The sequence below is a fragment of the Solanum pennellii genome, chromosome 4 (genome assembly GCF_001406875.1).
Source record: "Solanum pennellii chromosome 4, SPENNV200".
NCBI classification, from domain to species: Eukaryota; Viridiplantae; Streptophyta; class Magnoliopsida; order Solanales; family Solanaceae; genus Solanum; species Solanum pennellii.
In genome coordinates, this window is record NC_028640.1 from 32,609,950 (window position 1) to 32,637,406 (window position 27,457).

Sequence of the window (27,457 nt, forward strand, 5' to 3'; positions counted from 1 at the left end):
GTATCTCTTTTAACATTCACACAACGAATAATCGACGTTGAACGTGGCCTGTAAGCATCGTTTGTATCCTCCTCATTTAGTCTACCAACGTCGAACGTGGTGTGCTCTCATCATTTGTAGCCTACACACGTTGGTCTTTCGACATCTGATGTGGCAAACCCTCATCGTCCTTAGTGTGTACACATCGTTATGGAGATGTTAGAAAATGACAGGAAGCATCAGCCAAGGCATGCATATATATGACATTGCATGTGCGCATATGCAAAGCGATATCCGCTAATGGAATGCGGCTGCAACTAAGGCGTGCACGCATGTACGTTGAATATGCGTACCGTGAAAACAACGATGGCCGATGGAACGCGTCATCATTCAACGCCTACCTACACGGATGTAACATGTGCACATCAGGCAAGTGACGTCGACCAACGACATACCACATCATCCAAGGTCTACACACATTAATCGTGTCGTCTGCACATTGGTTGGGCAATTTTAAACGTGGTCTTAGCGCATCAACTAAGCTACATAGACTATGGAATGTGTGCATCAGCCAAGCGGCATCATCGAAGAACATGTATTAATAGTTATGGACTACACTTATAGTTGTGGCGTGTGCGAATCAACTTGGCGACATCGATCGTGGCCTGGACGTATCCACCATGCTACATTTACCAATGGTAGGCCGAATCTTCCTAGTCCTGCACATCACTCGTGGTGTATACCCATAAATTGGGAGACATTAATTATGGACAACATGTATCGGCCAGACAACGTCGACCAATGAAAGACAACATCAACCAGTTCTTCATGCATCAGACGTGGTTTGTGCATATCTAGAAAGTAGTTTCGGACAACATCATGCAATATCATCCAAGGCATGCACGCATAAACCATGGCGCGTGTGCATCGTCAAGGCAACATCGACGTTATCGTGCGGCAGGCACCATCAGTCAAGGATTGTGCGCCTCAAGCAAGCGATGTGGGAAAACATCCTTCACGTATTTGACATGGCATGTACGTATCTGGTAAGCCGCGTTGGATAATGGAATGCAACATCATTTAAGGCCTGCACGCATCGGTCGTGGCGTATGAGTGTCAAATGAGAGACATTTGCAATGGAGAAGGTCAATCATCATAAGCGAAGGCTTATGACCTTTGAGCAAACGACATTGTCCAACGACAAGAAGCATCATCTAAGACATGGACGCATCAGCAATGATGTATGTGTATCGACTAGACGATATTGGCATTGGCCAATGGTAGACAACATCAACGAAGGCCTATGTACTTCGGGAAAATGAAATCGTCCAACAATAAGGGGCATCGGCCGGTGACATTGGTCATGTACTCTCACATCACTCGTGATGTGTGCACATCGCTGTCGACGTTGAGCATTGACCGGCCACATCGTTCATGGCCTGTGCACTTCACTCAGTGATCATTGGGGTAGGAATTCATGCATCGCCCTTGAACGGCACAATTCCCACCTCGGCAAGAACTTGTGCGCATCTCTAAATCATTGTCGGGCATTTCCTACCCCCATCGCCTTTTGCTTGTAAATAATGGGCAGGCGACATCGGGCTTTGCCTGCCCCTATCACCTTTGGCCTACACAACGGTCACCCGACATCGATGTGGCCTTCATGCATCGCCTTTGTCCTGCACACAAAGTAAAATAAATTTTGAACGTGGCATTCCCATATTACCTTTGGCGTACATTCAACTCAGTCGACATCAGGCGTGGCCTGTCCGCATCACCTTTGCCGACATACAACGGTCAGATGGCGTCGGATGTGGGATGCACCTATCGTCTATGTCCTGCACACATCGGTCAATCAAAATTGTACGTGGACTGGTAGCATCATCCGTAGACTGCACACATCTATCAACCGATGTAAAATGCGGTCTGCCAGTATCTTCTGTAGCCTACACACATCGATTTACCGATGTCAGATGTAGCGTGGTTGCATCACATGTATCCTGCACTTTTGTTTTCCAACGTTAGATGTTTCTACACTTATCATTTGTGGTTTGCACTTGTTAGACGAGCGACATCGCATGCAATGACACTTACCATGGTCTAGTGAACAACTTGTGGATGTCTATGCCTTGCAAAAATCAAAAGAATGTGAAATGCCTTTCTTGCATAATAACATATTCATTTATTTTCCATTATCTATTCTCTACATTTCCGTTCCAGGTGGTTTATTCTTACAAATTTTTCATTACGTTTACGGTTCTTAAAATTTTGATAGATTTTTATTTGTTCAAATATATACTCTATCATTAGTTTCAAATTTTAGAAGTATTTTCAAGCATTTTCATAGTGTTTTGACATTTATTCATTATTTAAAATTTATTTTTACGATTTATTATTTTTATGACACATGTTCGAAATTAAAATTTATGATATGTTAAATTTAAGGTTACTACATTTTTTTTGTAAATGTTTGGCTTTAATATTATGATTTTTCTTCATATTTTTCCTTTTTATTAATTTAATTACCCAATTTCAAGATTTACCGAACAAAAATAAAAATTCAAAAATAGAGTTGAAATTGTTGAAATTAAGGTAAATATATTCATTTAAGAAGTTTTGGCAGTAGTTTTATATTTTTTTCATATTATTCCTCATATTTATTAATGAATTACCCATTTTCGGGATTTATTGAATAAAAATAGAAATAAAAAAATCTTTAACAAAATTTCCTATATTTATTTGTTAATATTTGAGTAATTTTTATATTTCAGATAATCGAAAAAAATATGAATAAAAAAATTGTTGAAAACTATTTTTATATATAAAAAAGTTATTTGTGGAAGCTAATGTGTGTTCGTACCTTACAACGTGCGTATTTGGGATGTACAAGTTCATTATGAATCTCTGGAAAAAACAATCTCTACTCCTCAAAGTTTGAATTTGCGCCATAGAATCAAGAGCTCCAAGTGGGCCCGCATATGATATGGCATGTGGCCAACAAGGAAGCGACGTTGGCCAAATGCAAGCGGCATCAACCAAAGGATGCACGCATCAGACGTGGAATGTGTGCATTTTGAAAGCGACATCGTTTAGGTCCAATGGCAAGCAACATCATCTGTAGACATTACGCATATGGCAAGTGACGTCGGCCAACAATAGGCAATATCAGCCAATGCCTACACACATGAGTCGTGGCGTATGTGCATCAGCTGGCTATTTAAGCGTTGCGCAATAGCAGGCTGCATCAGCCATGGTCTGTGTGCTTCAGGTATGCAATGTCATCCAATGACAAGAGGAATTAGCTAGGCAACATTGGTCGTGGACTCTCAATATCCCCCTAGTTGTGCACACAATGGTCAGCCAACGTCGAGTAACGGTGGCCCATATTGCCTTAGGCCTGCACCTATTAGTCAGCTGGTGTTGCTTATGGCCTGCCTGCATCACCTTTGGACTGCACACAATGGTCATCCTATGTAAGACGTTGTCTGCCTACATCAACTTTGGCCTGTACATAATGGTCAGCCGACATCGGGTGTGGCCTACCCGCATCACATTTGTCCTTTATAGAAGAGTCGATGTTGGATCTAAACTTCCCGCATCGCCTTTGTCCAGTAGACAATGTACAATCGATGTCGGGTGTGTATTGCCATCATTGTATTTGTCCTACACCCAATTGTCAACCGATGTCTAATGTAGTTTTCCCAATCGCCTTTGGCATGCACACAATGCCCTGCTGATATCAAACGTGGCCTGACAACAAAGCCGTTGGCGTGCACACAATGACCAACAGACGTCGAACATGGATTGACAACATCCTCTGTAGCTTGCACACATTAGTGTACGAACGTCAAATATGGCGTGCCAACATCATTTGTATCCTGCATACATCGGTCTACCGACTTCTGATGTGGCCAGCCAACATCGTACTTACCCTGCACATATGGGTATGGAGATGTCGGACAATGACAGGAAGCATAAGTCAAGTGCTACACATATATGACGTTGCAAGTGAGCATCTGGCAAGCGTTATTTGGTAATGTATTGTAGCTTAAGCTAAGGTCTACACACATAAACGTGGAATATGCATATCTGCCATGCGACGTCGGCTAATTACATGCGGTACAAGTGAAGGCCTACCAGCACGAATGTTGCATGTGTACATCTGGCAAGCGACGTCAACTAGCGACATACGACATAAGCCAAGGCCTGCACATTTCAATTGTGTCGTATGCACATCCACTGGGAATCTTTAGCCATGGTTTTAGAGAATCGGCGAAGATACATTGGCTATGGCCAGCGTGGTCAGCTACTGGCATCAACAAATGACACGCAACAACAGCCAAGGGCAACACACATCAGTTATGGTGTATGCGCATCAACTCGATAATATTGATCATGACATGTGTACATCGAGCTGGAGACATAAACCAATGGCAGGATGAATCATCCAAGGCTTGCACGCATTAGCCATGGTGTGCGAATCAACTGGGTGACATCTGTCATGGACTACATGTATCGGCCAAGTGCCGTCAGCCAACAGCAGGCAATATTAGCCAACGTCTTCATGTGTCAGACAAGGTTTTTGCACATCTAGAAAGGGATTTAAGACAACGACATACATGACGATCACAGGCATGCACACATAACATGTGGAAAGTGTGCATCAGCTTGGCAACATCGACGTTGTCCTATGACCAATCTCAGTTAAAATCAACCAATGCCTTCACACATCAGTAATGGCGTGTTCGTATAAACTGGGTGACATCGTTCATGTCCTACACGCATCGACCAGGCAACTTCGGCCAAAAGTAGGCAACATCATCTAAGGCCTTCACTCATCAGACGTGGTTTGTGTGCATCTAGAATGTGATTTTGTACCACGGCATGTAGCATCATCCAAGGCATGCACGCATAACCCATGGTGTGTGTGCATCCGCTGGGAAACATCAATATTATTTTACGACAGGTATCATCAGCCAAGGCTTCTGCGCTTTGAGCAAGTTATATGTGCCAATGCATGCAAAATCAGCCAAGGCCTTCATGCATCGGACATGGCATATGCGCATCTTGTAAGCGGTGTTGTCTTATGGAATAAAACATCATATAAGGCTTACACACATCGATTGCGGCATGTGTGCATCGACTTGGTAATATTTGCATCGGCAAATGTCATCTAATCAACCAAGGCAATTGCGCTTTGAGAAAGCAACATTTTCCAACGGCAGGCAGCTTCAGCGAAGTCTTGCACACATAAGCAATGACGTGTGTACATCAGCGTTGGCCAACGCCAGGCAGCAACATTTAAGGCCTGTGTGCTTTGGGCAAGTGACATCGGCCCATATTAAGGGGCATCGACCAGGTAACATTGGTCGTGGACTGTGGCATCAGTTATGGCCTGTGGATATTGCTAAGCCGAAGTTGGGCATTGACCGCCCACATCGATTGAGGATTGTGCACATCACTCAACGTTCGTCTGGTTAGTCCTTCACACATTTCCCTTGTCTAGCACAACGGCCAACTGACTTTGGACGTGGGATGACCGCAACGGTCGTAGCCTGCATATTGCTCAGAAAACATGGGTCGTGCACTATGCGCCTAAGCGATGACTTGTGGGCATCGTTCAATCGCTGTAGGGCGATGCCTGCCCCTATCGCATTTTTCCTGCAAACAATGGTCAGGCAACATCGGGCGTTGTCGGCCCACATCGCCTTTGGCCTACATAATGTGGCCTTTCTACATCACCTTAGGTTTGAATACAACGGTTAACCTATTTTAGACGTGGCCTTTCTACATCACATTTGGCCTATGTACAACATTTGGTCGATGACAGATATGGTCTCCCCACATCGCCTTTGGCCTACACGCAAATGCCAGCGATTTTGGATATGGGCTGCAGCTATCGTCCATAGCTTATACATATCGGTCACCCACCCTTGGACATGACCTGCTAGCATTGTTTGTAGCCTTGACATATTGGTATGTCAATGTAAGATGCAGCCTACCAACATCATCTGTATCCTATAAACATCGATCTACCAACGTCAGACGTGTCCTGGCTATATAACCTGTGTCCTGCACACTTCAATCACCCAATAATGAAAGTGCCTACCTACATCGTCCGTGCCTTGCAATTGTTTGACTAGCAACATCACATGAAACGACATTGATCGAGGTTTTGACAACAACATGTGGATGTCCATTTCGTAATAAAATCAAAAGAATGTGAAACACCCTTCTTGCATAACAACATATTCATCTATTTTCCATTATCTATTCTCCATATTTCTACGTCACGTGGTTCATTAGTACCAATTTCATTATGTTTACGGTCTGTATAGTATTGAAAGATCTTCTATTTGTACAAATATGTAGTTTATCATTATTTCACATGTTTAGAAGTATTTTCAAGCTGTTTTATACTTTTGCAACTGTTAGTCGTATTTAAAAATTTATATTAAAAGTTTTTTTTAATTTTTTATATCACATTTTAAAAATTAAAATTGATGCATTTTAAAAATTAAAATTGATGATATTGTTGAATTTATGAATTGTTGGCGTTATGTGTATATTTTTTCCATATTTTTCTTTTTTTATTAATTAATTACCCAATTCAGAGATTTATGGAACAAAAATAAAAATTCAAAAATGTTGTTGAATTTGTTGAATTTAAGATTACTTTATTTATATGTGAATTTTCGATGTTAATTTTATATTTTATTTTATATTTTTTCCTATTTTATTATTTATGAATTGCCCATTTTCAGGTTTACTAATAAAAATAAAAATTAAAAAAATTGTTGAAATTGTTTAATTTGAGGTCCCTGTATTTATTTGTTGATATTGGTGTTATTTTTATTTTTGTCATTAAAAGAAAAATAAAAGAAAATAACATTGATGAAAACTATTTTTTATGTATAAAAAAGTTACTTGTGGAAGTTAACGTGTGTTTGTATCTTAGAACGTGCGTATTTGGGTTGTATATGTAAATTATGAATCTCTCAAAAAATGATCTCTACTCCTCTATGCCAGGATTCGCGCCACGTAATCAAGAGCTCCAAGTGGGCTCGCATCATACAGGGCATGTGGGCATCAGGAAAGCGACGTTGGCGAACTACTAGCGACGATGGCCAACTACAAGCGACATCAACCAAGGACTACACGTACCAGATGTGGCATGTGTGTATCTAGCAAGCGACATCAATGTCGGCCAACGACAAGTAACATCGTTCATAGCCATTGCACATTGGGCAAGCGATGTCTTCCAACCACAGGCATCATCAGTCGATGCCTGCACGTATGAGTCGTGGCGTGTGCACATCAGCTGGGTGAATTCGGCGTTGGGCAACGGTAGGTAACACTAGCCAAGGCATGTGCGCTTCAGGCAAGCAACGTTAGCCAATGGCAAGCGACATCAGCCAGGCGACATTAGTCGTGGACTGCTTACATCAGTCGTGGTCTGTGTATATCCCTCAGCAGACGTTTTCAATAGATTGCCCACATCCGTCGTTGTTTGTGCATATCTCCCAGTTATTGTCGGGCATGGACTCCTCACATTGCCCTTGGCCTACACACAATGTTCAGTCTACGTGGGGCATTGCTTGCCCGCATTGCCTTAAGCCTGCATACAATCGTCAACGCGTTTGGCATGCACACAATAGTCAGCCCACTTCAAATGTTGCCTTCCACATCCTCTTTGGACTGGACACAATGGTCAGCCAACTTCGGGTGTGGCCTACCCTCATGGCATTTGTCCTGCAAAAAATTATTAGCCAACGTCGTACATAGTTTTCCCGCAGCGCTTTTTGTCTGCACATAATGGTTAGTCGACTCGGGTGTGGCTTTCCTGCTTTGCTTTCTCCTACACACAACGGTCAACTAACATCGATCTTAGTCTTCCCACATAACCTTTGGCATGCACCAAATGGCCACTCGACATCAAACATGGCGTGACTGAATCGTCTATAGCCTTCAAATATTGGTCTACCAACGTCAAATGTGGCTTTCCATCATCGTCCATAGACCACACACATCGATCTATGGATGTCTGATATGGCCAGCCAACATCATCCTTAGCCTTCACAAATCGACATAAAGTGTCGAAAAATTACACGAAGGATCTGCAAAGGCCTGGACGTATATGACGTTGCATGTGTGCATCTGGAAAGCGATATTCGCTAATACGATGCGGCTTTTTCTATGACCTGCATTGAACATTGAATTGCAGGCGTTGGCCAATGACAGGAAGCATCAGGCTAAACCTGTGTGATTCGGGTAAGTGAAATCAGCTAACAACAAGGGGCATTATCAAGGTGATATTGGTCGTGGACTGTGGCATCAGCCATGGCATGTGTTCCTCATTCAGCCTACTTTGGTCGTTGACCGGCCGCATCTATCGTGGATTTTTCACATCACTCAGCGGTCATAGAGTTAGGCCTTAACCCATCAACCTTGTCCTGCATAAAATTGCCAAACGACGTTGGACTTAGGCTGCTTTCATCAATCGTAGCTTGCACAATTATCAGAGAAGACGTCTATCATAGCCTACGCGCATCGGTCATTACTTGTGTGCATTGCTCAATCATCATCAGGCATTGCCTTCCCTCATCGCCTTTTGCCTGCAAATAATGGTCATCCGACATCGGACATTTCCTGCCTTCATGGCCTTTGGCCTGCACAACGGTCACCCGACATCAGGTGTGGCCTTTATGCGTCGCCTTTGGCCTCCACACAATGGTCAGCTGATTTACACGTGGCCTTCGTAAATCACCTTTGTCCTACATACAATAGTCAGTCGACGTCGTACATGGCCTATCATCATCACCCTTGACGTGCACACATCCGTCTAACTAAATTGGATGTGGGTTGCACTTATCGTCCATGGCATGCAATGTGGCCTAATAGCATCGTCTGTAGCCTGCACACATTGGCCTACTGACGTCAAATATGGCCTGCCAACATAGTCCGTAGCCTACAAACATCGGTCTATCAATGTCAAACATGTGCTGGCTGCATCGCTTGTGTCCTGCACAGTTTGATTAGCCGACTTTAGACGTGCCTACCCGCATCATCCGCAACTTTCACTTATTAAATCAACAACGTTGCATAAGACGACATTGATCGAGGTCTATTCGAAGACATAAGGATGTCCATACCGCAAAAAAAACAAATGAATGTGAAACACCCTTCTTGCATAACAACATACTCATTTATTTCGCATCATCTATTCAACATCACCTGGTTCATGCGTATCAATTTCTTTACGTTTGTGGAAACCTACAATATTGAAAGATTTTATATTTGTACAAATATGATACTCTATTATTAGTTTCACATGTATAGAAGTATTTTCAAGCATATTCATAGCTTACCGTCTTTTATTCAATTTTTAAATTATTTTTTATGAAACATTTTCAAAACCAATATTTATAAAATTATTGAATTTAAGGTTACTATATTTGAATTTAATGTTACTATATTTATTTATGAATCTTTTGTGCTAATATTATAATATTTTTTCCTATTTTAATTAATTAATTACCCATTTTGGGGATTTACTATACAAAAATATAATTAAGAAAACTATTGAATTTGTTGAATTCAAGGTTACTATATTTATTTCAAAATTTTTTGCGTTAATTTTATGGTTTCCATATTTTTCCTAACTGAACAAAAAAATAACTATTTAATTTATTGAATTTAATATTACTATATTTGTTTGTGAAATTTTGGCATTAATTTCATATTTTTAAATATTTTCCTATTTTTTATTCATGTATTACCCATTTTACTGATTTATTGAACAAATTAAAATTGATATTTTTTTGGTTTAAATTGATGAGTTTAAGGTTGCTATATTTATTTTATTGTGTTAATTTTATAATTTTTTTATATTTTTCTTATATTTCATCAATTAACAACCCATTTTGGGATTTATTGGACAAAAATTAAATTTAAAAAAATTGTTGAAATTGTAGAATTTAAGGTAACAATATTTATTTGTATATTTTTGACATTAATTTTATCAATTTCTTTTCATATTTTTCCAATTTTTTAGTCAGCAATTACTTGTTTTTGGGATTTTCAAGTAATAAAAAATTTTTTAAAAAAATGTTGAAACTGTTGAATTTCATATTCTATATTTATTTGTAAATGTTTGATGTTATTTTAATATTTTTCTATATTTTATCAATCAATTACTCATTTTGGGGATTAACCAAGAAAATTAAAAATAAAAAGAATTGTTGAAAACTATGTTTTATATATATATAAATAAGTTATCTGTTGAAGCTAATGTGTCTTTTTACCTTAGAACGTGCATATTTAGGTTATACGTGTTCATTATGAATCTCTAAAAAAACCGACATTTATTCGTCTAAGTTAGAATATGCACCACAGAATTATGACCAACGAGTTGTCCATGCATCGATCGTGGCATGTGGACAAAGGGCAACCAACGTTGGCTAATTACAGGTAGCAGCAACCAAGGCATGCACGCATCGGACCTGGATAATGTGCATCTGGAAAGCCACATCAGCGTCTGCCAATGGCAGGTAGTATGTTTGTAGCCAATGTGTATCAGGCAAGCGACATCGGCCAACGACAGGCACCATCAGCCAAACCTAGCATAAATGAGTTGTGCCATGTCATAATGGTTGGGCAACATTGTCATCGAGCGATGATAAATAGCACTACTAGACAAGGCATGTGCACTTTAAGAAAGCGACGTTGGCCAACAGCAAGCGATATTAGTCGTGGACCACCTACATCGGTGATTGCCTATGCACATCGCTCACCCGAAGTTGGTCATGGACTGCCAACATCGGTTGTGTCTTGTGCATATCGCCCAATCATTATTGGTCATGGGCTGCCTACGTCACCGTTAGCCTGCACACAGTGGTTAGCGACTTCGTGCTTGCCTTATGGCATACTTTTGGCCTACACGCAATGGTCGGCCAATGCCAGGTGTGGCCTGCCTGCATCACCCAGCCTGCACATAACGGTCAGAAAGTGTTGAATGTGGTATAATCATATCGTCTTTGTCCTGCAAAGAACGGTCAAGATAGCATCGTTGTAGATTGGACACATCGGTCAGTCGATGTAAAATGTGGCCTTCTAGCATCATCCGTAGCTTGCGTATATCAATCACCCGACATCGAATGTGGCCTGCGAATATCTTTTGTAACCTGCACACATCGATCTTTTGTTGTCGGCCAATGACAAGTAGCATCAGCCAAGGCCTGATTGCATATGACATGGCATGTGCACATCAAAAAGTAGCGTCATCCAATGGCATGCAACTTCATCCTAGGCATGCACGCACGTACATGGAAAGTGTGTATCTTGCAAGCGACGTCGGACAATGTGATGGAACATCAACCATGGTATGCAGGCACGGGTGTGGCATGTGAGCATCAGTTTAGTGACGTCGACCAACAGTATGAAACATCAACCAACGCCTGCAGGCATCTTTCGTGTCGTGTGCACATTAGAAGCGCGACTATAGCTGAAATGTGAGCACATCGGCCAAGAGACATCGGCCTATGGCAGCCAGCAACAACCAAGGCCTGCACCATCATGTCAGCGATACCAGTCGTAGCCTACGCGCATCGTCCAGGTAACGTCAACCAATATTAGTCAACATTAGCAAAGGCCTGGATGCAGCAGTCATGGTGTGTGTGCATCCACTGGGTTAAACCGGTTGTGGACTACATTAATCATCTTGGCGACGTCAAGATACTTCAAGAACAATAAACCAAGGTCTTCACGCATCTGACGTGGTTTTGGCGCATCCAGCAAGCGATTTCAGACAATGGCATGCAGGATCTTCAATGGCATGCACACATAAACCTTGTCTTGTGTGCATCAGTTGGGCGATATTAACATTGGGCAGTGACAGGAACCATCTACCAAAAATTTTGTGCTTCGAGCAAGCAACGTCGGCAAACGGCATGCACCGTCAGCCAAGGCGTGCACGCATCTGACATTGCATGTGCGTATCTGGCAAGCAATGTTGGACAATGGAATGCAACTTAATCCAAGGCCTACAAGACTCGTTCATGGCGTTTGTGCATCAGTTGGGCGACGTTTGTATAGGATAATGTAAGGCAGCATCTTCCAACGCTTATGTGCTTCAAGCAAGCAATGTTGGCCAACGGCAGGCAACATCTGCTAAGGCTTACACGCATCAGTCCTTGCGGGTGCGCATCGATAGGGTGACACAACATCGTTCAACAACACATAACATTTTCCAAGGTAATTTGTTTAGGGAAAAAAACACAGGCTAACGAAAAGTGATATATCCCCCGCAATATTGATCATGGACCGCCCCATCAACCGTGTCCAATGCACATGGCCAAGCTGATGTCGGGCATGGATCGGCCTTATCGATCGTGGCCTATGTACATTACTCAATGGTCGTCGTTCTTTGCATTTCCAAATCGCCCTTGGACTGCACGTAACGGCTAGCCAACGTCAGATGAGTGTTTCTTGCATTGGCCGTAGCATGAACATTACTCAGCCGACGTCGGTCATGGCTTATGCAATTCACTCAATTGTCATTGCGTTTGGACTGCCTTCATCTCACTTAGCCTGCAAAAAAGGTGTGGAGATATTAGGCATTTTATTCCCCAATAAACTTTCCCCTACACAATAGTCAGCCGACGTCGAGCGTTGCCTGCCTGCATCGCCTTTGACATTTACAATGGTTAGCAGACGTCAGGCGTGGCCTTCCCGACTAACTCTTGGACTACATAAAATGGTCAATTTCTGTCCAACGTGGCTTTCCCACATCGCCTTTGGCATGCACACAATGTTCAGCCAACATAGGATGTGTCCTGTACACAATGGTTAGCCAAATCATATGTGGGATGGACATATCATATGTGGCCTACACACATTGGTCATTAGACGTTGGTGTGTCATGCCAGCATCATCCATAACCTGCATACATTGGTCTGTCCACGTCAGACGTGGCCTGCCAGAAGAGTCCATATTATTTATATATTTTGTTAATGAATTACCAATTTTTGGATTTATCGAGCAATAATAAAAAAAATTGTTGAATGTAAGGTTCCTATATTTATTTAATAATAATTGCATTATTTTTATATTTTGGATTAACCTATAAGAATAAAAATAAAATTTTCGAAAACTAGTTTTATATGTAAAATGTTATTTGTGGAAGCTAATGTGTGTTTGTACCTTAGAACTGCATATTTGGGATGTACATATTCATTATGTATATATGGAAAAAACAATCTCTACTCCTCTAAGTCTTAATTAGCGCCACAAAATCAAGAGCTCCAGGTGGGCCCGCGTCACATATGGCATGTGGTCAACAAGCAAACAGTGTTGGCCAAATGCACGCGACATCAACCAAGGCATGCACACATGCATGTGCGCATCTGGAAAGCTGCATCTGTTTTGTCCAATGACATGCAACTTCGTTCATAGCCAGTGTGCATCAAGCAAGCAACGTTGGTCAACGACAAAAAGTATCAACCAATGCCTACACGCATGAGTCGTGGCATGTGTGCATTAGTTGGGCTACAACAGCCTTGTGTAACAACAGGCTTCATTTAGCCAAGGCTTGTGCGCTTCAGGCATGAAACGTCGACAACGGTAAGCGACATCATCAAGGCTACATTGATCGTGGACCGTCCACATCAGTCATGGCCTGTGCACATCATTCAGAAGAAGTTGGCCATAGACTGCCCACATCCACTGTTGCTTGTGCAAATTGCTCATTTATTACTGGGTGTCGACTCTCCACATCGCCCTTGGTGTACACATAATGGTCAGCCGAAGTCAAGCATTACCAGCCCATATCACATTTCAAATGCACACAATGGTCAGCTGGCTTCGAGGGTGGCCTGCCCGCATAGTCTTTGGACTGCACACAATGGTCATCCCACATCAGACATTGCCTACCTACATCACCTTTGGACTGTACAAAATGGTTAGACAACATCGGGTCTGGCCTACCCGCATCACATTTGTCCTGCAAAATTGGTTAGTTGACGTTGTATATAGTCTTCCTGCATCTTTTTTGTCTAGCACACAATGGTCAGTCGACGTCGCGTGTGGCTTGCTTATATCGCATTGGTCCTACACACAATGGTTAGTCCATGTCTGTCATATTCTTCCCACATGTCCTTTTCATGAACACAACGGTTAACCGATGTTGAACGTGGCCGAACAGCAAAGCCTTTGGAATGCACACAACTTCCAGCTGACGTTGAACATTAGAGGACAACATCCTATATAGCCTGCACACATTGGTCTACCAACGTCAAACGTGGTGTGTCAGCATCATCCATACCCTACACACATTGGTCTGCCGACGTCAAATGTGGCCAACCAACATCGTCCTTAGCCGGCACACATGGGTATGGAGAAGTTGGACAACGACATGCAGCATAAGTCAAGGACTGCAAGTATATGACGTTGCATGTGAGAATCTGGCAAGCAATAGTTGTTAATGTACTGTTGCTTAAGCTAAGTCCTACATGAATAAGGTTGAATATTCATACCTGGAAAGCGACGTCAGCCAATTACATGCGGCAGTAGTGAAGGCCTACCAGAACAAATGTTGTATGTGCGTATTTCGCAAGCGACGTCGATCAACGACATGAAACATAAACCAAGGCCTGCACACATTAACCGTCTCATATGCACATTGACTAGTCGACTTTAGCCATGGTCTTAGCGCATCGTCCAGGAGACATTCGCTATGGCTTGTGTGATCAAATAATGGCATCAGCGAATGACACGCAACAATAGCCAAGGGATAGACATATCAGTGGAGGTATGTGCGCATTGACTAGGCAACATCAATTGTGGTTGTGCACATCGACCAAGCGACATCAAATAATGACAGACAGAATTACCTAAGGCATGCACGCATAAATTGTGTTGTGTTCGCATCCACTTGTGAAATATGTTGTGGCCTGCATGCATCTCGTTCAGGAGACGTTGGCCAATGGCATGCAACATAAGCCAAGGTCTTCACATATCATATGTTGTTTGTGTGTATCATGAAAGAGATTTCATACAACGCCATTCTTCATCATCACAGGCATGCACACATCACCCATGGCGAGTGTGCATCGGTTTGGGCAACATCGACATTGTCCTCCAACCAATGGCAGTTAATTTCAACCAATGCCTGTGGCGTGTGCTATAAACTTGGTGACATCATTCATGTCCTTTATGCATCGTCTAGGAAATTTCGGACGATAGCAGGCAGCATCAGCTAAGGCCTTCATGCATAAAATGTGGTTTGTACACATCCAGAAAGTGATTGTGAACAACGGCATGTAGCATCATCCAAGTCATACATGCATAACCCGTGGCGTGTGTGCATCGGTTGGGTAACATCAACGTTGTCCTACAATAGGTACCATCATCCAAGTCTTCTGCACTTCGATCAAGCAATATGGATAACAACATGCAATATCATCCAAGGCCTTAACACATTTGACATGGCATTTGAGAATCAGGAGAATGGATTTATGTTATGGAATGCAACATCATCTAAGGCATGCACTGGTCGATCATCGCATGTGTGCATCTACTGGTTGATATTTGCATCAACAAAGGTTAGGTATCATCAACGAAGGCATGTGCACTTTAAGCAATCAACGTTGGTCAATAGCAGGTAGCATCAGCGAAGGCCTGTAGGCATCAGCCATGATGTGTGTGCATCAGCAAGGCAACATCGGCGTTAACGAATGGCAGGCATCAACATACAAGGAATGTGTGCTTTTGTTACACCCTAAAAATGAGCTAGGTTGAACTAGAGCCTAACATAATGTTTTAAAGTCGTAAAATTGTTAGTGTTTATAGGAATTATATATTGTTTGGAAGTGTTTGGAGGTCAAACATCAAAGAACGTCCAAGACATCTGAAAACTAGTCAAAGTTAAACTAGTGTGTCGTAGTATTTTCTATTGATGATTTTGGAGATGGTTTGAGGGTGAAATTTAGTATGGATTGTTCCTACGCATAGCTTGACATACAAAGGGTCAAAACGTTCAAGAACGACGCGCGGGGACCAACCAAAGGGTCCAAAAAGAGGACCCAAGCATGGGACAGCCGAGCTGCCGCACCAACGATAATCTAGTAGTTGTTGTGCGTCACGCAGATGACACTAAGAGGGAAAAATTCTTTCCCTATGACACGGTACCTTCATGAACCATTCTCTCTCAAAATTTTCAGAAATAAGATTTGAAGGTGCCTCCGCGACGCGCAGTAAACTCTCTAATTTGGTCGTATCGTTTTTAAGTCTAACTTGAATTTGTTAAAATGTCCATTAGGTTCAGGGGTATTTTGGGTAGTTTAATGATAACTTATTGACGGTTATTGAGTCTTTTTTTACCGCTAAACACACCAATAAAATCTAAACCCTAAACTCAAAACAAAACCTCTCCATTCTTCTCTCAAAAATCTCCATTGTTGAAGCTTTGAATCTCCAAGGAAGAAGACTAATTTTCCAAGAGTTTTATCCATCAATTTTGTGGGTTAATCTTCTATGTTAAGGTATGGTTCTTCATCCTTGAAATCTCATTATTCAAGGAGTCAATTCCAATAATTTTCAAAGATGATCAAAACATAAATTCTCTTATTTTGTGATCTAGCCATAGGTTCTTGCATAAAACTTTTTGAAACGTTGTACCAATAATTGAATTAATGTTAATTTGATTATTTTAACCTAAAAACCCTATGAACTCATGCGATTAAAGTTTTGACTATTTTATGGGTTAAGTGATCATGTCTCAATGCTTATGAATTCGAGTGTAGTTTTCTTTGGGATATCGAATGACGTAAAAATTTTATCGAATTGATGCATATGATTTCTTAGATTGATAAATTCATATTGAATTACCTTGAATTCATTGTACATTATTCTTATTGGATTGAATTGATGATCATGGCCATGGGTAAGGGCCTTTTGCTATTGTATTGAATAATTTAGCTATGGATTGAAGTGGTGAGAATGGATTGGTGGTACGCTTCCCTTATTCTATTTATTTTATGTAAATAAGGCCTTGAATTATATTTTGATTGGTATGTTTCACTTATGGTTGCTGTGCTATGTGATTTTTGTGAATGATGTGGCCTCGTCGGAGTTACTTTCTGTGTAATGATAATCATGACCTTGTCGGCACTACTTGATATATATTATGATGATGTATATAGTGAATTTATGTAAATAATGATCTACTTGTGATTAATGTTAATGTATGTGTTATTCTATAGATGTTATTATGTGATCATGTTGGACTATGACTATGTCCTTATATGCGTAGTCTTAGAGATAATGCATGATTCTTCCTAGTTGGTTATATGAGAATTATGATGGTTATATAGATGATATTATAGTATTGAATAGGGTTACCTATAGATGATGTTGGTTATGCCTACATGCTTATATAATGATATGATATACGTGAAGTATGTGTGTGTATTATTTTGGTAGACTTGTGTCCTTACTTGATACATGTACAATGTGAATATGAGATTCTTGACATAGTATGCTAAAGCCTCTTAGTCTTGTATGTATAAATGACATGTGACCTAGAACATTTCTAAGAAGGTCCTTTATGTAAAGCCTTCATCCTAGATTTAAGGTTATGATATCCTTGAAGTCGAAAGTTGTAATGGTATCCTTCTGGTGTAAATGGTGGACTTAAGGTTGGTTGGATGACACGACATGAAATCATCCGTAAGGAAATCATTGAGCTATCCTGTTAACTATTGTAAGGCAACCCTAGGGGACCTCTTTTGTGATTTGAATGTGATTGGGTTATAAACTGTATATGGAACCTCTTCATGTGATCATTTATGTGAATTACTCTATGGGAACAAAGGCTAGAACTGAGTGAGTATGGTTTTAGAAGTAGCTCTAGTTAAGAATGAGACTAGACTAAAAAGAAACCCTTCATATTCCCAAACCATGTTCCTATATGTCACGTGTCCAAGTTCTACCATTGGCAAGTAGAACACCCTCCATCTGAGTAGGTTACAACTCCGGATTCCATGCCTTGCTACAGTGGTCTATGTCGGTTTTTGACTATTCTAAACATAGGGATACCTACTAGTGTTTGAGAAGTTCTATGAAATTCAGGTGGTGGTATGGGACACTATGTTGATAGTTTGTCACATCCGGGTTTACCCCCTAGACCATATGCACACATAAAACAAAACATGCTAAAAAGGGACATTTAGTCAAAACATGTCATTTTACCCTTTGAAAAGTGTCATGCATAATCAAGCAAGTCATACAAAACAACTAAACATACTTACTAACTCAAACAAGTTATATGTACCCCAACATACGTGAACCCATGATTTACTACAACCCTATCATCAAGGAATAACATCACAGGCATGAATAAGAGTTGATCATATCATAATAAGCAAGGAATGTACTCATGAAGCCTTATCAAGTCAACATTTGCAATGACCAAGCAAAGACCCATAACCTTATTCAATCAAGTAACTTCAACAAGAAACCATAACCAATGTCCAAGTCCACATAATATAATATTTAGATATACATTTCGTCTTACTTTAACAATATAACCCATCACATACTCATAAGTGAACTAATCAACATATAGTATCAACCAAGTGCAAATTTATCATATACTTATCATATATCATCATAACATAAATATATATAAGAACATCCTCCTAAGACTCCCGTCAAGTCTAACTAGTGCAATGATTAGGTAGAGTCCCATACCCCTACCTAGACTAAGCTAGACCTTTTAGATTATCCTAGTTAGAGTTCAATCCTTTACTTCATTTTACCTTTTGGCAATATCCTGCCCTAACTGACATAGAACACATGCGCTAGTGTGGAATTCAGTGTCATAAAACCCTACACCGAAAGAAGGCGGACTACTTGTAAAGGTAGTACCCAACATATAAAACACAGAAACTACGTGGATCCACTAGCTAGTATTCCTATGGGGCAACATAGTTCAAGAACTAGGATATATAGTTGGGACCCTCTTTATTCTCAATACATTATAGTCTCCAATATCAAGAGTAATTGAGTGCTCCTACTTTCCCTAAGTGGGAAGGGACACTCCTCAATCTAGTTCACTCAGTACTAAGCTAGATTACCTTTTTGAAATATCTTTAAGCCTTTAATTATCACTCATAGTTTAGTTTAGGTCATAAGGTCTACCCCTTGTATAATCATCATCAGCAATAGCTCAATAAGAGTTTTATGAGTATAAACCCTTTCATCACAATTCATATAGGTGAGGTTAACACATTACATATCACTACATAATAAGGCAAATTGGTATGTATCACCAAGCTTATAGCATTCACATCTTAATCAACCTCACAAAACTAATCAAGACATTTCAATTAAACATCATACCAACCTATCAATGCTAAATAAGGCATACTCCAACACAATCATCATGACTTAATCACAATTAACAACAAGATGAAGTAAAGAATAGGGATTACCATACTTACCAAGTCTCCTTCATAGTTCATCATAAGGGTCATACCATCATCCCATAACTAGACCCAAATAGGTAATCACATAAACATAATTCAATAACCAACAAGATAATAAGGCTAGAAGAACCACTACACAATAATTCAATACTAACTTACATATTAAGACAAGATAATTAGGTCAATTCTCATATCCTCGATCACTTCTGAAGAACTAGTATTGAATACTATAATTCATTTTAATATGTTCATTATTGGTGTAAAAACATCATATAATAGTGATTTAACTAATATTCAAGTCAATTGAATCAATTACAACCCAATTCACATTAAAATCAAAACTAGGGTTAAGGGTTAAGGATCATATTCTTCAAATTGAACCAAACTATAAGAATTTATCACAATCAAGTTAAAATACATGTTAATCTATACCTTATATCACAAAGAAACCATAACAAACTCAGTTCATAACATCAAATTGGTAATTGAATGAAACTCACTTGAAAACTCAACCTTTTGAAATACTTGGAAGAGCTCTTTTAGGAAAGAAGTCTCAAAGGTGAATTAGATCCCATACATCCACGTTTGATGATGATTTAATGGTGAAATTATCCATTTCCAACCCCCAAAATTTCGCCATAGCTTTTCTTAACTGGTGTCTTTAAATAGAGAGAGAAAGAAGAGAGAAGGAAGAGAGTTTATTTTGTGAGTTCCGTTTAGATTAATGAGGGTTGGGGTCTTTATATTGAGGCTTAATCAACTTAATTAGATTCCCTTACACCCCTAATTAATCATCTAACCCCTTCATTAATTAAATGAAACTAACTTACGTTGTGCATGAAACTCAACCCTCACAGACGAGACCCCGAACGACGGGCCATCTGTGAGTCGACGGTCACAGTGCCTTTCCGCGCTGCACAACTGTCGTTGAGTTCAGAGACTGTGCATCTGAGGGCATTCAACATTTTGGATAAGTTTTGGACTAAGGTTATCATGACACCCCTTCAATCCACACACGATCCATCGTTGCCCTCTCATGGTTGCACACTGCCTAGGCAGTGTTGTCTATGACGTGCTAGGGTCCTCCTCAAGGGCCCTTGGTTGATCCTTGGGGAGTTGGACCTGGACATTTTGACCATGAATCATCTTTAACACTTTTTATACACCCTTCTACCTAATTTCATGGATTTATGACTCCTAAAAGCTACTCAAATAGGCTAAGGCACGTTACTACCCCTTAACACTAGTTTCCGAACGTAATGGACGTTCTTGGACATTTTGGTTCCTAAACTTCATAAATGACCTATATTCATTAATATAGATCTTAAAACAGTGTTTATACCATATGGTACCCATGCTAGTCTTTAAGACTAGTCTTTGATTTGTGAAGTGATACATTATCCCCCCCCCCTTACGAACATTCATCCCGGAATGATATAAATTCCTTTGAAGGGAGGAATATACTCAAGACTAGCAGCCCAAACAATCATAAATATCAAATCAACATAAATGATATCATTTAAACAAGGAAAATTTCAAAACTCCAATTGTCACTTATAAGGCTCAAACACTTCATCATGAGGCATTTCCTTCTCACAACACACATGAGCTCAGCATACATTACGTGAGTCAATTAGCACAATGTTCACCTTATCAATTGGTCACATAACTTTACCATAAGACTCACTATGTAAAAATGCACTACATAGCTCAAACAAACAAAAAGGGTAAATTTTCAAAGTTTCAAATGTAATACGTCACTGTAATGCAACTCAAAATGCACATTTTTGCAAAACTTCTCCAAAAATAATGAAACTTCAATTCGTAGTCATATTTATGTTATTAAAAAGAATTACTAACCTTAATTATCAAAAATATGAGGGTAACGGGAGATTATGTCGGCCTCGGCCTCACATGTTGCACCGTTAACTAGGTAATTCTTCCATAATACCTTTATGGAAACCACTTATTTATTCCTTAACTTCTTGACATTCCTATTAAGAATGTGAACCAGAACTTCATCATAACAGAGGTTATCCTTGACACCAAGACCCTCAATAAAAAGAATAGACTCGGGATCACCTATACACTTACACATGGAAAAACAGATCAACCGAAGCCAATTAAATAGGATGTTTCATTTCATAGGCAACCTTACCAACCCTTTGCAAGATTTCATAGGGACCCACATAACGAGGACTCAACTTCCCTTTCTTTCCAAATCTAACCACGAATTTCATTGGTGAAATTTTCAAATACACCTTATCACCTTCATCAAACTCTAAATCTCTTCTCCTATGATCGGGATAAGACTTTTACGGACTATAGGCCGCTTGCAACCAGTTCCTTATGGTATGAACCTTTTCAAAAGTTTTATAAACCAAATCGGGAACAAGAAGCGAAGGCTCACCCACTTCAAACCATCCAATTGGAGACCTACACATCATACTATACAAGGCTTCATAGGGAGCCATGGAAATGGATTAATGAAAACTATTATTATAAGCAAACTCCACCTAAGGCCAATACTTATCCCAATTCCCTTTAAAATCAATAATCAAAGATGTAAGCATATCCTCAAGGGTTTGAATGGTGCATTCCGCTTGACCATCCATTTGGGGATGAAAAGCGGTACCTTAGTACCCAATCCTTTTTGGAATGACCTCCAAAACCTAGATGTAAATTGTGCACCCTTATTCGATATGATGGATAACGGAATACTACGGTGATATATAATCTCATCTATGAAGATTCTATTATAATCTTCTGCCGAATAAGTAGACTTGATGGGAATAAAGCGAGCGGACTTAGTCAACCTATCCATAACTACTAATAAAGAAGCATTTGACCTTTGAGTCCGAGGTAAACCCACTTCAAAGTCCATATTAATGTGTTCCCACTTCAAAGTAGAAATTTGGATATCTTGTAGAAAGCCACCCGGCTTTTGAGGTTTGGCTATTACTTGTTGGAAATTTGGAAATTTAGCGAAGAACTCCGTTATGTCCTTCTTCAAACCTTTCCACCAATATATATCCCTTAGGTCATGGTACATTTTTGTCGAACCCGGATGAATGGAGTAGCGGGACCCATGGGCTTCATCGAGGATCCGATCCCTCAACCCATCAACATTGGGAACACAAAGTCTCCCTTGTAACCTTAAAATATTATCCGCCCTAGAGAGAATGTCTCGTTAAGCTTGCTAAGGACCGATTCTTTGAACTCCATCAATGATTAGTCGAGGTGTTATTTGGACTTCACGTCAACTACTAATGATGAATCGGAGTTGTTACCAACCATAAAACCACCATCCGAAGAATCTTCCAACCTCACCCCCAACCTAGCCAACCTATGGACTTCCTTCACTAGGTCTTTCTTGGCTTCATCAACGTGGGATACACTAACCATAGTCATTCTACTTAGGGAATCCACAACCACATTAGCCTTGCAAGGGTGATAAAGGAAACTCATATCGTAATCTTTCAACAACTCTAACTACCTCCTTTGGCTGAGATTCAAATCCTTTTGGATAAACACATATTGGAGACTCTTATGGTCGGTAAAGACGTCCACATATACACCACACAAACAATACCTCCGTATTTTCAAAGCAAACACCACGTACACTAACTCAAGGTCATGAGTGGGATATTTTCTCGCATGTACCTTAAGTTGCCTTGAAGCATAGTCTATTAGCTTCCCATGTTGTATAAGCGCACACCCTAAACCCACACGGGATGCATCACAATACACAACAAACCCCTTTGTACCCTCAAGTAAGGTCAACACCGGAGCGTAACCTTATCTTTCAACAATTGGAAGCTTTTCTAATATGCCTGTGCCACTCAAATTTCATACACTTTTTGGTCAAAGTAGTCAGGGGAGATGCAATGGACGCAAAACCATCCACGAACCTCCGATAATACTCACTATGGGGACCAACTCAATGGGAGAATTTCGGAGTCTAAATCTTGGACTCTTACTATGTGATATAGAAAACCCTTTGAGATCATTTTGCATGCTTTTAGACAAGAGATAATACGACCACTAGAAATAGAATTTCCCCCTTTCCACTCAAAAACGGGTTCATTTGGAATGTTAAACCTCATTACTCTTGTCCTACAATAAATGGAGGCAAAACATGCATGCAACCAATCCATACCCAATATAATATCAAAGTCAAGCATATCATCTTCTACTAGGTCAACATAAGAAACTCCATTGGGCAACATTATGGGAAAATTTTTACACACCCTTTTTGCAAAAACTGACTCACCCACCTGAGTAGACACTATAAAAGGTTCATGCAAAATGTTTGGCAAAATTTCAATTTTTTTGTCTACAAGAGGTGTAACAAATGATAAAGTAGCATCGGGATCAAGTAACGCATATGCATCAATAGAGAAAACTTTCAACATACAAATCACCATTGGGAGAAGTCTCTTGCTCAACCCTAGAGCGGAGAGCATAGAAGCGGTTCTTTTTTGGAGCTTCATTTAAACTACTTGCTTGAGCTTGACCCCTACCTTTGTCTTGACCCCTCACATATGGGCAATTCCTAACCTTGTGCCCACTTTTACCACAACCAAAACAATTTTTCATCCCCTTAAGACAATCTCCATAGTGCTTCTTGCCACACTTTCCACAAGTTGGCTTCTCAGTTGGTGAATTAGTACTCCTTCCCTTCTTGAACTTAGGGTTAGACACCCTATCACCACTAGAATTTGGGAACTTAGAAGAAACTTGACTTGAAACCCGCTTCTAAAACCTAGGCTTGTCTTGTATCTCAAGACTATTCTTTGAAGAACCTCCATCAAAAGATCTTGCCCTCAAAGCATCCCTACTTTTCCTCGTAGCCCTTGCCTCCATCACATGCTTGGAATGCACCATAAGACGAGAAATGTTCATTTTGTCATGTAGCATAGCCGAATGACAGTCCTCTTGTAAATCATATGAGACCCCCGTTACAAAGCAGCTCATTTCATCTCTAGGATCGAAAACTAAAGAAGGAGCATATTTCAACAACTTAGTGAATTTCAAAGAGTATTAATGAACACTCATTCTTCCTTTGCAAAGGTTGATGAACTCCACCACTTTAGCCTCCCTCATCTCCGTAGGAAAGAACAGATCAAGAAGAGCCTTCTTAAAGATCTCCCAAGTCAAGGGACCACCTCTCCAAGGCCTATCATCTCTCTATTGCACAAACCATGCTTGGACCACATCCTTCAGTTGATAAGTGGCAAACTCGGCCTTGTCACTCGTGGACAACCCCATAGACAAAAGTATCTTATAGACTTCATCGATGAATTCTTGGGGGTCTTCCTCAACCTCAGACCCGTAGAAGGTAAGAGGGTTCATTCGAGTGAAGTCCCATAGAAGGGAAGCCAGAGTAGTGACTTGTTGATGAGTACGAGGTACAAGCTCCCGATAGGCTTGGGCCGACGTAGCTTGGGCTTGAACCGTGGAGGCTTGAGCCAATTGAATGAGGGTATCCCTTATATACTCATCCATCAATGGTGGGGGATTGACCAAAGCTTTGCCCAATATTTGCATATTCTTCAACTGGAGGAACTTGTTCGCCAAGGGAAGGAGCTCCTGCATTGGCAATTTCCTCTTCAATTCTCGAAGCCTCATTCCTTCGAGTGTTCATTCTTCCTATAAGCACAACAATAGAATTGGATACAAAAGAACACCATAAGTATACTCTAATGCCACGATATAGGATTTCCATGAAAGAGAGTGATTCCTAGACATCACATAGGTTTCTATTCATAAGTGTGGCGCGCTTTACAATTATGAATACAAACCTACATATACGTGGAATATAGAGAGACATAACTCAACGATATTCAACCTCATGCTCTGATACAAAGTTTGTCACATATGGGTTTACCCCCTTGACATAACCGGCATCATCGTCCTCTTTAAGGACTAAGACTAGCCTCTTAGTCATATGTCATTACATTCATAGGTTGAAATTGCGGAAAAAATAAAAACTTTTCATTACATCTACTTCGAAATATAGTCGAGTGTATATAGATCCTTCGTATAGGATGGTTACATATCCTTCTACTTTTATTGCACATACATATATATAAGATAGAAAGATAGTCTCAAAGATTGTATCATCTCATACAATCTAAACGATCATAGAAATTTTTGCGTATCCCAACATCAAATGTAAAGAAGCCACATAGTCTTATACAAGTCATATTCAAATGAAAGTGGAATGAACATACAAGTCTTAGAAAAAGAAATAAACTTCACAAGCAAGATATTTGCATCGCCCTCGAAAAGTAAGGACCTACCCACTTGGATGATAGAGGATATCCAAGCCTTCTTCAAGTCGTCTCAAATGAGCCTTGAACGACCGGAACCTAAAATATTTGGGAAAAGGGAAGAAAATGGGGTTAGTACTCCACATGTACTAAGTATGCGACCATATGCACATATAAAAAAACATGCTTAAAAGGGACATTTAATCTAAACATGCCATTTTACCCTTTTAAAAGTCTCATGCATAATCAATTAAGTCATACCAATCAACCAAAAATACTTTCTAACTTGAGCAGGTAATATGTATCCCAAAATACTTGAACTCATGATTTACTATAACCATATCATCAAGGAATAACATCACAAGCATGAATATGAGTAAATCATATCATAATAACCAAGACATCAACTCATGAATCCTTATCAAGTAAACAAGTGCAAAGACCAAGAAAGGCCCTATAATCTTACTCAGTCAAGTAACCTTAAAAAACCATAACCAATGTCCAACTCCACATAATATAACATTAAATATCTTACTTTAACAATATAACTCATCACATACTCATAAGTGAACTAATAAACATACAGTATCAGTCATGTGCAAGTTCATCATATAAATATCATATATCATCATAACATAAACGTATATAAGAACATATTCATACGACTCCCCTCAAGTCTAACTAGTGCAATGCTTAGGTAGTGTCCCATACCCCTAACTAGACTAAGCTAGACCCCTTAGGTTATCCTAGTAAGAGTTCAATCCTTAAATTCATTTTACCTTTTTGGAAAATCTTGCCCTAACCGACATAGACCAGATGATCTAGTGTGGAATCCGGCGTCATAGAACCTTACATTAATGAAGGAAGACTACTTGCCAATGTAGTACCCAAAACATAAAACATAGCAACTATGTGGATCCACTAGCTAATATTCGTATTGGGGCAACATAGTTCAAGAACTAGGAGATATAGTTGGGACCCTCTTTATGCTCCATGAAATATTGACTCCAATCTCATGAGTAATTGAGTGTTCCTACCTTCCCTATGTAGGAAGGGACACTCCTCAATCTAGTTCACTCGGTGCTAAGCTAGTGTCCCTTTTTGAAATGTATTTAAGCCTTTAATTATCAATCATAGCTTAGTTTAGATCATATGGTATACCCCTTGTATAATCATCATTATTAATAACTCAATTAGAGTTGTATGAGTATAAATCATCATTTCATCACAATTCGTATAGGTGAGGTTAACACATTACATATCACTTCATAGTAAGGCGAATTGGTATATATCACCATGCTTGTAGCATTCACATCTTAATCAACCTCAAAACAATGATCAAGGGATTTCAATTAAACATCATACCACCCTATCAATCCTAAATAAGGCATACTCCAACACAATCATCATGACTTAATCACAATTCACCACAAGTTGAAGTAAGAAATAGGGATTACAAGACTTACCAAGTCTCCTTAATAGTTCATCATAAGGTTCTTATTAACCCATAACTCAACCCAACTAGGTCATCACATCAACAATAATTCAATAACAAACATGAGAATAAGGCTAGAAGAACCACTACATAATAATTCAATACTAACTCAAATTTTAAGACAAGATAATTAGGTCAATTCTCCTAACCTAGAATCACTTTTTAAGAACTAGTATGGAAGACTATAATTCGTCTTAATTTGTTCATGATTGGTGTAACAACAT